Source organism: Gorilla gorilla, chromosome 10 (genome assembly GCF_029281585.2).
Source record: "Gorilla gorilla gorilla isolate KB3781 chromosome 10, NHGRI_mGorGor1-v2.1_pri, whole genome shotgun sequence".
NCBI lineage: Eukaryota > Metazoa > Chordata > Mammalia > Primates > Hominidae > Gorilla > Gorilla gorilla.
In genome coordinates this window covers 111818756-111832428 of record NC_073234.2, presented here as the reverse complement: position 1 = coordinate 111832428, position 13673 = coordinate 111818756, and the positions used below count along the sequence as shown (strand labels likewise).

At 45.0% G+C, this 13673-nt stretch overlaps 1 protein-coding gene across 3 annotated transcripts in view; it reads left to right on the top strand.

Annotated features, from left to right (window-relative positions):
• Positions 1 to 11541: 11541 nt before the first annotated feature.
• The window catches only part of CDK17 (cyclin dependent kinase 17), a 116018-nt gene continuing 113886 nt past the window's right edge, over positions 11542 to 13673 (top strand). Inside the window, exon 1 of one of the 3 annotated variants that reach the window (XM_031000594.3) lies at positions 11542 to 12162. The gene's annotated coding sequence lies outside the window, so the exon portion shown is untranslated. Of the gene's footprint in view, positions 12163 to 12630; positions 12818 to 13673 lie in introns of those variants that run through there. The other 2 variants (XM_063694223.1, XM_055357438.1) reach the window with 2 other exon arrangements.

Sequence of the window (13673 nt, the reverse complement as noted above, 5' to 3'; positions counted from 1 at the left end):
TAAAAATACAAAAATTAACTGGGCTTGGTGGCACACGCCTATGGTCTCAGCTACTTGGGAGGCTGAGGCAGGAGAATAGCTTGAACACAGGAGGCGGAGGTTGCAGTGAGCTGAGATTCACCACCGCACTCCAACCTGGGCAACAGAGCAAGACTCTGTCTCAAAAAAAGTATATATTGACAGTTAGATAACTTCTAGTTTCCAATCCTAAAATTGTTTGAGTTCCTCCGATAAAATAAATTTAGATTTATAGCTGTACTTGTAAATACAGGTTATAGAAAGCAGGTAAATAAGAATCTGTGGTTCAGGTGCTTTGGTCCCCTTACAGGAGAATCTTTTCAGATCACAAACGACATGTATTTTGTTCACAGTAGCTATTACTGACCCTTCATATTCCGAATGTTAGGTAATACTTATGATGAATAATACACTAAGAAATAAACATTGATTTTTTTTTTTGGCCTAAATGGGGCTGCAAATCTTCAAGCAAAAAATGTTTATTTTTCTGCTTTACTTTTTGCTAAACATTGTAGTGCATCTCTGTAGAAGACAGATGACTTCTTTTGAGCATTATAAACTCTGCCTTCCTAGATGCATTTTCATCAAAGTATTTTTTTCCATGACTTTTGCAGTCATGGTGTGCGGGAGTGGAAGGAAGAACACTAACGTTTACTCATTGCCTGTAAAGTGCCAATTATTGGTGGGCACTTTTATATTTGGTGTCGTGTTGAATCCTCATGAAAGGCCCTATGAGATATGAACATTTTACATATGAAGGAACTGAAGCTCAGGAAGATTAACTATCTTTCTCAATATCTTACAATTAATAGTGGAGCCCAGATCTAAACCCAGGCTCAGGTTCCTTTCACTGTTTTTTTTTTTTTTTTTTTTTTTTTTAGAGACAGAATCTCACTCTGCTGTCCAGGCTGGAGTGCAGTGACATAATCATAGCTCACGGTAATCTTGAACTCCTGAGCTCAAGTGATCCTCCTGCCTCAATGTCCTGAGTAGCTGGGACTACGGGTGCAAGCCACTGCATCAGGGTATTTTTTTTTTCTTTTTTAGAGACCAGATCTTGGCATGTTACCCAGGGTAGTCTGGAACTTCTGGCCTCAAGCGATCCTACCACCTTGGCCTCCCAAAGTGCTAGGATTACAGGCATGAACCACGACACCTGTCCCACTTTGAATTCTATATTCTGCTGCATCATGCTAAAATTTTTTAGAACATTTATGTGAAATAAAAAAGGCCTGAAATATTTTATTCCATCATGCCTAGCAGTTGATAGAAAGTAGTAAAGGAGGCCGGGTGCGGTGGCTCACGCCTGTAATCCCAACACTTTGGGAGGCCGAGGCGGGTGGATCACAAGGTCAGGAGATCAAGACCATCCTGGCCAACATGATGAAACCCCGTGTCCATTAAAAGTACAAAAATTAGCTGGGCGTAGTGGCGCACGCCTGTAATCCCAGCTACTCAGGAGGCTGAGGCAGGAGAATCACTTGAACCCGGGAGGCAGAGGTTGCAGTGAGCCGGGATTGTGCCACTGCACTCCAGCCTGGTGACAGAGCGGGACTCCATCTCAAAAAATAAAAATTAAAAAAAAAAAAAAAGAAAGTAGTAAAGGAATAAAAGCATGATGCACAGAGAGGCACTGACTACCTTATCAGTGGGTTCATTTAAAATGATGTAAATGATCCCAACATGTAAAATAACTTTTTATTTTATTTTATCTTATTTTTTATTTTTTCATTACACACCATGATTCTTCAAAAATCTTTTTAAACAGATTACATTACTAAGTGTTTTTTCTTAACACTATAAGAAAATGATCTTGTAAACAACACAAGCGGTCTTTGGAAATGTCTTTGCATTTGCAGAAGGCATCAGCACTTCTGATACCTTCCAATCAAACTAGAATTTAAGGATGAGTAATTGTTATGAGCTCAAGAAAACAATTTTAATTGTGATTTATCTAACGACTTTGAGTATCAGGGTGCCCAAAGAAATAAGATATCCTACCTAATGGCAATTTTCTCCCTGCCTAGAAGGAAAGCACTTTTAATTGCACAGATGATCTACAGTTCACACTAGGAATATAAAAAGAGGCAAATTTACATTAAATAAACACATGAGATGGAACAATATCTCAAACTTTTCAGATTATTTCCACATTGAGGAAGTAGAGGGAGAAGGGAACTGACATTTATTGCATATTACAGTCTGCTTTAACAGGATATCCTGGATTTACCAGGTCAATATTTTACATAGAGTTAAGTAGGTTTCAGGCACACCTCACTCACTGTTGCCCACTGCTACACTGTTGCACTACAGAGATAAAATGTCAAGAAAAATATTTTGGCTGGGCGCGCAGTCGCTCACGCCTGTAATTCCAGACTTTGAGAGGCCGAGGCAGGCAGATCACAAGGTCAAGAGATCGAGACCATCCTGGCCAACATGATGAAACCCCCTCTCTACTAAAAATACAAAAATTAGCTGGGTGTGGTGGCACGTGCCTGTAATCCCAGCTACTTGGGAGGCTGAAGCAGGAGAACCACTTGAACCCTGGAGGTGGAGGTTGTGGTGAGCCAAGATCGTGCCACTATACTCCAGCCTGGCGACAGAGCAAGACTCCATCTCAAAAAAAAAGGAAAAAAAAAAGTATTTTTAAAGTATACTTATAGCTTATATTAACCTCTTCTTTGACCCTGAGGCTAGAAACCAACTATGGGTTAAGCGATGTGACTTCTATATAGATATACTTACAGAAAGCCCACATTTTTAACAGTGTGTTTTGAAAAATTCAGGCTTGTACAGACAGGTCAGATAATACAGTGGTTTCAAATGGCCATTAAACAGCACAGTGTTTTGGATCCCATTCTCTTTCTGTTTTTAACCGAAAGATTAACATGCAATAAACTGCACATCTTTAAAGTGTCCAGTTTGATAAGTGTACACCCATAAAGCCATCACCACAATCATTTAAAAAAGAGAACACATTTGTCATCCTCCACAAGTGTCATGCGCCTTGGTAATCCTTCCCTTCTTCAGACACAGGCAACCACTGATCTGCTTTTTGTCACTATATTTTGCATTTTCTATAGTTTTATAACAATGTAACCATACAGTGTGTGCTCTTTATTTGGTCTGACTTCTTTCACTTAGCGTGATTATTTTGGGATTCATCCATGTTGTTGGATGTATCAGTAATTCATTCCTTTTTATTGCTGAGTAGTATCCTATAGTATCAACTTGTTTATCCCTTCACTTGTCCCTTTTTTTGTTTTGCCCTCCTATACTTGTCAAAATTTATACTTTCTCTGATTTTCTTTTTTTCTTTTTTTCTTTTTTTTTTGAGATGGAGTCTCGCTTTGCCTCCCATGGTGGAGTGCAGTGGTGCGATCTCAGCTCACTGCAACCTCTGTCCCCCGGGTTCAAGCAATTCTCCTGCCTCAGCCTCCCAAAAAGCTGGGATTACAGGCGCCCACCACCATGCCAGGCTAATTTTTGTATTTTTAGTAGAGACAGGGTTTCACCATGTTGGCCAGGCTGGTTTCGAACTCCTGACCTCAAATGATCTGCCCATCTCAGCCTCCCAAAGTGCTGGGATTACAGGCATGAGCCACTACGCCCAGCCCTCTCTGATTTTCAATTTCTGATTATGCCCTTGGCATTTACCCATGTATAGTGGACACCAGTGGTTTCTGACCGTCCTGCATTCCACCCCACACCTGTTACTTCTGCTAGAAGCACCCTCCACTCCTTTGGACAACTGCGTCTTCCCCATTCCATGTAGTCTGGTGGGACCCTTCTGATTAGTATGATGCAGGCCAATCAGAGTCTTTCCTTGGAATTTTCTGAATGGACCTCCTTTCCCTTGGATTAGGAACTGTGAAGGTGTGATCTCAGAGCTGTCAGTGAACTTATAAAGAATGAGGTTGGCACATAGACAGAAGCCCAGATGAAAGACAATCTTCCTGAATCTGGCTAGTGATAAAGCCCACTCATCCCTGGCTTTCTGCATTTTAATTAAGTGGGTGCCCCGCATCCACCACCCTAGTTACGGTAAAAGCACCTGTTTCTTGTTTTGGGAGGACCGCCCTTCCCATACTCTCAGCACATGTGATTCAGCTGGGGCAGACTCCACCCTGTCTTTGGGGTTAAGCGCATGTCCAGGCCCTAGCCAATCACTCATCTGCCTTGGCCACAGTGACAGTCAGTGATTTCAGCTGAGCTAAATAAAGCTAATATCTGTGCTACTAAAGATGTTACTCCCTTTTTCCTGTGGGACTTGAACCTAGAAGCTTAGAGCTATAACTATTACAGACATCTTTTGACCTAATGGTTGGAGAGCCAAGGCCACCAAAAGCAGAACTGAAAGGAGAGAAACCAGGTTCTGATGACATCGGGACAGCTGTTGGCTAAGATGACCTTAAAGTCTGCGCCATCCCTAGTCTTTTTTTTTTTTTCTTGAGACAGAGTCTTGCTCTGTCACCTGTGCTGGAGTACAGTGGCGTGATCTCAGCTCACTGCAACCTCCGCCTCCCAGGTTCAAGCAATTCTCCTGTCTCAGCCTCCCGAGTAGCTGGGACTACTGGCGCACACCACCATGCCCAGCTAATGTTTGTATTTTCAGTAGAGACGGGGTTTCACCATATTGGTCAGGCTGGTCTCGAACTCCTGACCTCAGGTAATCCACCCACCTCGGCTTCCCAAGGTGCTGGGAATTACAGGCGTGAGCCACCACACCTGGCCCCTAGTCTTTTCAATCACACAACAACAAAATCCCCTTTCTGTATTGTTTGAGTTGTTATTCATGTCACTTACAACAGAAAATCTTGAGATACAATGCATTACATTCATTATCTTATTTAATCCTTACAACCTGGCAAGTAAACTGTTAACCCAATTTTACATATGGAGAAACTTTTAGTTAAGTAATTTAGCAAAATCTCATGGTGACAAAATTAGGACTCCCATCCAATCCAACTGATTGCAAAGCCCTATTACTATGCAATGTTCCTTCAGGGCTAGAACCCTGACCTGCTTAATTTATGCTTTTCTATTCTTTCTTTCTATTACATGAAGCTTAACACTAACAACATCTGCAGCTTTCTTATTGCTGAAATAAAACTTGCATAAGACTTAATTCTCCCTTTTCCCTGCTTCTTATCTTTTTTGTCTTCTTTCCCCTCTTCCTCGTTTTTTATTTTTCCATTTTTCCAATATCTATATTCCAAATATTTGCTCTAGTCTTCTTCACAGATCATATCAATTCTAGGATGGTCCTGGGAGTCATGTAGGCTGGGGCAAGGCAAAGTTAGTTTACTGAAATTTGCACTTCTGAACTACTAATACTAGAAGACTACAAATCAGTCCTATCAGCTTACCTAAAAGCATATCACTGGGCCAGATTTCAAAGATGACAAACCATCCCTCCCTTCTCCCATTAAAAGGATGAAAAGGGCCGGGCACAGTGGCTCACACCTGTGATCCCAGCACTTTGGGAGGCCAAGGCGGGTGGATCACCTGAGGTCAGGAGTTCGAGACCAGCCTGACCAACATGGAGAAACCATCGTCTCTACTAAAAATACAAAAATTAGCTGGGCATGGTGGTGGGCACCTGTAATCTCAGCTACTCGGGAGGCTGAGGCAGGAGAATCTCTTGAACCCAGAAGGTGGGGGTTGTAGTGAGCCAAGATCACGCCATTGCATTCCAGCCTGGGCAACAAAAGCAAAATTACATCTCAAAAAAAGGAAAAAAAAAAAGGATGAAAAGGCCAGGCATGGTGGCTCACGCCTGTAATCCCAGCAGATTGGGTGGCCAAGGCGGGTGGATCACCTGAGGTCTGGAGTTTGAGACCAGCCTGACCAACATGGAGAAACCCCATCTCTACTAAAAATACAAAATTAGCTGGGCGTGGTGATGCATGCCTGTAATCCCAGCTACTTGAGAGGCTGAGGCAGGAGAATTGCTTGAACCTGGGAGGCAGAGATTGCGGTGAGCCGAGATTGCACCATTGCACTTCAGCCTGGGCAACAAGAGTGAAACTCTGTCTCAAAAAAAAAAAAGGATGAAAAAGGCCAGGCGAGGGGGCTCACGCCAGTAATCCCAGCAATTTGGGATGCAGAGGTGGGCGGATCATTTGAGGTCAGAAGTTTGAGACCAGCCTGGCCAACATAGTGAAATCCTGCCTCTACCAAAAATTAGCTGTGCGTGGTGGCAGTCACCTGCAATCCCAGCTACTTGGGAGGCTGATGCAGGAGAATCACTGGAACCCAGGTGGCGGAGCTTGAAGTGGGCCAAGATCATGCCACTGCTCTCCAACCTGGGTGACAGAGGGAGACTCCGTCTCAAAAAAAACAAAAGATGAAAAGATGAAAAAAGATAGTGATAAGTCCCACAAGCCCCTGGGGAAATGGCCAGTTTCCACATTCTTCTTCTTCTCAACCTGCTTAAGAAGGGAAAACCTATACTGCCCCAGTTCCCACTTTCCAACTTTTTTTTTTTTTAAAGCAAGACATTTGTTAAAGCTTAAAGATGACTTCATCACACCTGTAATCCCAGCACTTTGGGAGGCCGAGGCAGGTGGATCACTATAGGTCAGGAGATCGAGACCAGCCTGGCCAACATGGTGAAACTCCGTCTCTATTAAAATACAAAAATTAGCCAGGCGTGGTGGTGGGCACCTGTAGTCCCAGCTACTCTTGAGGCTGAGGCAGGAGAATTGCTTGAACCTGGAAGGTGGAGGTTGCAATGAGTCGAGATTGTGCCACTGCACTCCAGCCTGGGTAACAGAGCGAGACTCCATCTCAAAATCTCAAAACAAAACAAAACAAAAACAAAAACAAAAAACAATGGCTTCATGTTATGCTTCATTTTTTTCAAAAAGCTCAAATAAACTTTAAATGTATTGTATTTGATTAAGACCCACATCTGGTTTTTCTCAGAGGCAGAATATCAATCTAGTTAAGAGGTATTGATATTACATTTAAAAAAGAAAGGAAGAAAAAACTAGTTAATCCCATCTTAATCTCATAATAGAGACGTGTATGCAGTCTTACTGGAAGCCTGGAAACTAACTCTCCCTAAGCATTTTGTCAGCAACTAGAGAAAACTTTCATTTCAAAATAAAATGTTTGAAAATTTTGTCCCCCTTAACTGCCAAGATTCAGTTTGGTTCCTGGATTCATTTCCCTTGTAAGGACACATGACATCACTCTGCTGAAAGCTTTTTATAACGCTCCCTGGATGAGACCAAATGTCTCAGATGTTATTCATCCTCTAGGGTTAAATCTGGTACACCAAATTTGAAATTTTACATGTAAATAGGGAAGAAATTTCCCTCCCCAAATTTGTAACTTTTAAATCTATGGAGGTATTCTGATAATATCAAATAGATCAGCTCTGTAAAATCTCTACCATTAAGCTTTAAGTGACAGGGTACAACTGTATCATTATGCAATGGTATATAGCTGTTTTGCAGGTGTTGGGATGGTACAAAATATTAAAAATAAATGTTAAGGCCTGGCTAGATGTTTCATTTTTGAAGCAGGTTTTAAAAAGCCTTTGACAAAACTCCTTTCTTGCCTACAGCTTCATTTTTGCCAAATGTAAAATTATTTTGCTATTGGGGGAAAATTGTTGATTGCTGTCCTTAGCTTAATTTGCTTTACTCTTCTTGCAAAACAAGCAAACAAACATACAGACTTCCTATATGATTCAGCCTAGTAAAACAGGGAATGAACCCAGACAAAAAGTGTTTTTTCTATTTGGTCAGTTATCTAATTTCTTTGAGAATTTTTAAGGAATATGAAATAATAATTAGAAATAGTCCAGAAATTCAGACATATGGAAAATTGTTTTGTAAATAAAGCTATGTATTGATGTTGTATAGAGTAGTGGTTCTCAAACTTTATTGTGCAGCAGAATCTTAGAAAATCTCGGTAAACAGTTTGCTGGGCCCCACCCTAGAGTTTCTGATTCAGTTGGTCTGGAGCGGGAACTGAGAATTTGCATTTCTAAGAAATTCCCAGGTAACACTGCTGAGAACCACTGATGTAGAGCAATTGAAAACCAGCTTAAGTGTTTCTTGTTTGTATCTTATCTGAAAGTTTCATATTTGTTTCCCAGACAGTGTCATTTTCAGAATGTGAATCCCAGCAAAGATTTTCTGGACTTACCACATTTAACTCTCTTTGTCCAAAGTTCAATGACCTTCAAAATTTTCTCCCCTCAATATTTTTATATATGTCGCATGATATAGCTATTCTATGGTGAAAACATTTTGGGATATACTTGTTTCACTGGAAAGAAGATTATTTTTCAATCTCAGAACTTCTAAGAGCCTTAAATATGTAAATGTATATTGTGAATTTCCAAAAGGGAGATAAAGTATGTGGCATTCCTCAAGTGGATTTGATCTTGGAATTTTTCCTCAATCTTTCTCCTCCACTAAGCACTATGGAATATCTATTAATCACAGTTAGGGAAATATTCTAAGTAAATAATTTTATAATTTAACATAGTTTTACAAGGTAAAAAAAAAAGCCTATATTACAACCTACGGAAAAAACAACTAACATGCTCACAATATGACATATAATTTTTTTTTTTTTTTCAGACGGAGTCTTGCTCTGTCACCCAAGCTGGAGTGCAGTGGTGTGATCTCAGCTCACTACAACCTCCACTTCCTGGGTTCAAGCGATTCTCCTGCCTCAGCCTCCTGGGTAGCTAGGATTACAGGCTCCTGCCACCACGCCTGGGTAATTTTTGTATTTTTAGTAGAGATGGGGTTTTGTTATTTTGGCCAACCTGGTCTCGAACTCACCAGCTCAAGTGATCCACCTGCTTCGATCTCCCAAAGTGCTGGGATTACCGGTGTGAGCTACCGCGCCTGGCCAAATTTTAAATCGGTTTAGAAAAGTAATTAAATAGGCCATGGGGCTGCGTGCTGTGGCTCACCCAGCACTTTGGATCACTACAGCTCATGAGTTCGAGACCAGCCTGGCGAACATGTCCAAACCCCGCCTCTACTAAAAATACAAAAATTAGCCGGGCGTGGTGATGGGCACCTGTAATCTCAGCTATTCAGGGGGCTGAGGCAGGAGAATTGCTTGAACCCGGGAGATGGAGATTGCAGTGAGCTGAGATGGTGCCACTGCACTCCAGCCTGGGTGACAGAGCAAGACTCCCTCTAAAAATAAATAAATAAATAAATAGATAAATAAATAGGCCAGGGGTGGTGGCTCCTGTTTGTAGTCTCAGCACTTTGGGAGGCCGAGGTTGGAGGATTGCTTGATGTCAGGAGTTTAATACCAGCCTGGACTGTCGGCATAGTGAGACTCCATCTCATTTAAATAAATAAATAAATAAATAAATATAAAAAGTAATGAAATAAATATTGTGCAATCTGTAATTTTTTTTTTCATTGAAAGAACAAATCCTCCAGGCGCGGTGGCTCACGCCTGTAATCCCAGCATTTTGGGAGGCCGAGGAGGGTGAATCATCTGAGGTCAGGAGTTTGAGACCAGCCTGGCCAACAGGGTGAAACCCTGTCTCTACTAAAAACGCAAAAAATTAGCCGGGCGTGGTGGCGGATGCCTGTAATCCCAGATACTTGGGAGGCTGAGGCAGGAGAATCGCTTGAACCTGGGAGGCGGATGTTGTAGTCAGCCGAGACGACGCAACTGCACTCCAGCCTGGGCAACAAGAGCAAAATTGTCTTAAAAAAAAAAAAAAGAAAGAACAAACCAATCAATCAAATAATCACCTAAGTTTTCATTATGAATTCGTCTTTTTTTTTTTTTTTGAGACGGTGTCTCACTCTGTCACCCAGGTTGGCGTGCAGTGGCAGAATCTCAGCTCACCGCAAACTCCGCCTCCCAGGCTTAATGGATCCTCCCACCTCAGCCTCCCAATTACGAATTCTTTGTTATGCTAATGAAAGATGTAGAAAGAGGAGAGGGTGCTTTGGATGAGACAGAATAATCTTTTTATTTCTCATGGAGTAATTCTAATCTAATGATATGAAGGTATAAGTATTAATGCTGAAACTCAGAATGCCATTTCATAGACTCCCTTTTTTGGCGATTTTTTTTTGATATTTACTAAAGTACTAATTTAGATGAGGCAAGTATATGAAAATCCTTTCATATAAATAGGCCTTGTATAAATATCAGTGTTTCTCTTTAACTTAAAAAGAACTCTGAAAATGATGCTACATCTTGCTATATTACAGAGTTCCAAGTTTGACTTGGACAAATCTAAAAAGCCTCATTAACAGTGCTTTTAAACAAAGCGCACTTGTTCTAACGGAAAGCTTGTTATGTATATTTGCATTCTTGGTTGGTAAACAAGTGTTAAATACGCGTAGAGCATAATTGTTGCTAATTTACGGGTCCTGGTAATTTTAGAGGCATGGGAAAAGCCTGATTGACACGTACGATCGTTGGATATAACTGTAGATGCATTTAACTTTGCCAAACAAAATAAGAGAAAGATGTCAGCATGCAGCATTTTTAAGGGGGAAAGGATTCATCCCTAAATCCAAAAAGATAATTCCCCGAAGTTCTTAGCACATAATGTGATTTGAAACTTCAATGCAGCTTCTACTTCCGGGTGTTAACATGGGAAAAAAAATTTATCTCACTTCACAGGACTTTTATGTGGTTTTTTTTTTCTTGTTTATGTTGTCTACATCCGGTCCCTACTCTCTTCTTTCAATCCTCTCATTATCTCCCTCTAGGGGTTTAAGTTTGTTTTAACTTTATGCTTTTATCCTTATTAGTGGAAAAAAGTGGGTCAGTATTACTTTGGTTTGTCTTCACTGCCACTCTGCTGTTCACTCCTGAACTAGCTTTTAGCCTCTGGGAAAGGAGAAAGTAAAAACAGTTGCAGAAACTGGGCCAACCTCTCGCGGCCCGCCTCCCCCAAGAAAACAAAACCTAACCCGTGCAACAGTGGTCCTTTCTGTTTTCATAGCACCTTGTATTTCTCCGCTCATAACGTTCAGATTTTTATGATAGTTATTGATCATCTTTCATCCCAGCTAGACTCTCCGTCCTTAGAGGACTCGGCATATTGCCAGGCACATGATAATATATACAAAACACTGTACTGTAGTTTAAATGAATAGATGCCGTGTGTGTGAGAGACTGTGGCACTAGTACCCACGTACCCACACACAACAAAGGAGAAAAGTTGCAGCCATCAACATCTTTTAGTGTGGGTCCTTTGACATGGACTGTCTAGAAAGTCAGTGGAGAACTGTGGCATGGACACCTTGTACAGTAATTACTTGTATAACTGAAGCACGAGTTTTGGTTTGGTAGCGGGAAGTTGAGGGGCAGGGGGATGTTGGAGTGGCTGAATTATTCACATAATTTCTCCCCCAGTCGCTGCGGACAGGCACTCATTCCGGAGGGGTCCCCTGGCCCCCTCCGCCGCTCCCCCCACGCCCGCACTTCGGAGCGGGGAGTTTCCCGGGGACACCCGCCCCTCCCTGCAGGCCCCGCCCCCGGCCGCCGGCCCCGCCCCCGCCCCCGCGGCCGCCGGCAGGGGTCGCGCTGCCCCCGGCGAGCCGCTCAGGCGGGGGTGGGGTAAGCTCCCGCGGCCGGTCGCTTTTCTCCGCCGCCGCTGGTTGGATCGTTTCAATAAAAGTGTTTTTTCTCTTGCACTCGCTCTCCTCCGGGGAACAGGCGGAGGCGTCAATCCGCAGCCGCCGAGTGTGAAAGCGACGCACACGCAAGGAGCGAACGCGGCCGCCCGCAGTCTCCTGAGCTCCCCGCGGGCCGCCGCAGAGCCGCGGAGAAGGAGCCAGCGCCCGGCCAGACAGTCTCAGCCCGCCGTCGGCGCCCGCCGCGCTCGCGCCCGGCTGCTCCGAGGGGATTAGTGGGCCGTCCGCGCGGCTCGTCGGCGCGGGAGCCATGTTGACCGAGGGACTTGGCAACGCGTGAGACACCCGCGGCCCCTCCCGAGGCTCCGGACCCGCGGCGAGAGCCGGAAGGCGGCTGTGGCGGCGGAGGCCTGCGCTCGGAAGCGCCTCACGTCTGCCGGCCGCTGAGACCCGGACCTGCATCCGGTCGCCGCGGGCGTCCGCGGAGCAGCTTCCCCCCGCGCCTCTCTTCGCCTCGCCTCGGGACCCGCGGTCCCCGCTCTTGCTGGTGAGTTGGCGGCTGGCGTCCGCGCCGCGCTTTCCCCTGGTGTCGGGTCGGCCGCGGGGCCGGGAGACTGCGTGGGACAGAGGCGGGGGCGGGGGCTACTGGGGGCGTCGGTGGCTCAGGCCCGGTCGGGAAGTTGAGCGAGGAGGCGCGGCGCGGGGGGCTAGCGTGCGCCTGTCACCTCTCCGGTCCAGCGAGGACCCTGGGCCGCCCGGGGATTTCCGGGGCTCGGGTGGGGTGTGAGTGTCTGCGAGCTGCTTCCCAGGAGGCGCCGACAGATATAGACGCCGCCGCCTCCGGTGCTCGCTGCCGCTTTGGTCTGCGGGGGAGGCCGGTCTCCCCGCGAGGCGGAGGAGGGGAAAGAGGCAGAAAGTCCCCCGAGACACAAAGGTCCCCTCGGCGGGGGTGGAGCTGGAGGCGCAGGCGACGCTGCCCGGGAGGGGAAGGAAGGGGCGCGGGTCCGCGGGAGGTGGGCGAGGAGGCGGCGGTCGCGGCGCCTGCAGCTCCTTGGAGACGCTGGGGCTGTGCGCGGGTGGGGAGCGCGGAGGAGGAGGAGGAGGAGCCCGCGCGTGGGAGCGGGCAGAGACAAAGATCAGGGCAGCCTCCTGCTGGCGGGTCACACCCCGGAGTGTTGGTCAAGAGCGGAGGTAGAGGGAAGGTGGGAAACCCAGCAAACCGATGGGGAGGGGAAAATGGGGGGAGGAGGGTGCCTAGTGCTGTCTCCGTCGCAGTTGCTTTTCTCAGCATTTTTGTGCCCGATGCTATGCCGGATGCTTTTGCTCCCCAACTCAGCTGGATAGCTCCAGATTCCCTCCCTCCTGTCACCCCCACACTGCCACATTGACTCTCCTGTGGTTTTCCCCTCATTCTCCCCCTACTTTTCACCCACTCCTTTTCGGGTAAGCAGTATTTTGCTTTCAGCTTGGGGAACGTTTGTTAATGACAGGATGTCTGAGCTTGTTCTGACCCTGAACTGCCTTGAACTTCTCTCTCTTCCTCCCACCCTTTCCTTTTCTGGGATCTATAATGTCACATGGCCGTTAACAATTAGCTTTTCTTTCGCAAAAGTGGCAAAAAGCGTTTAGCTGAAATCTGTGGCTCTCGCCTCCTTTATATGAATATGTCCACCAAAGACACCTCGTTGGTCATGTTCTATCACCTCTTCGTCAAATTGACATCAGGTCCTAACAGATCACTTTCAAGATACAGAAGAGGCAAATTTTGTTTTGAGACTTGGCCATTCCTAGGGTCAGCAAAGTGTATTCCTGGCAGCCAGACCTTCAGTCACTTATCAGGAAATGCTTGATCTAAAGACAGACAATTCTTTCCCCAAACTTTGCTGTTTCTTTTTTGAGTCTTTGTTGAAAGATTTCTTTTAAAAGGCGTTTGTGTGAGAAGATCACAGTAACAAATCTGGCTTATTCTGTTTTAGACTTACTTTCTTAACTCTTGGGCAGAAGAAAATGAATGAGATTTGAAGACCTTTGATACCTTGAGTAGACAAAGCTTCCCTT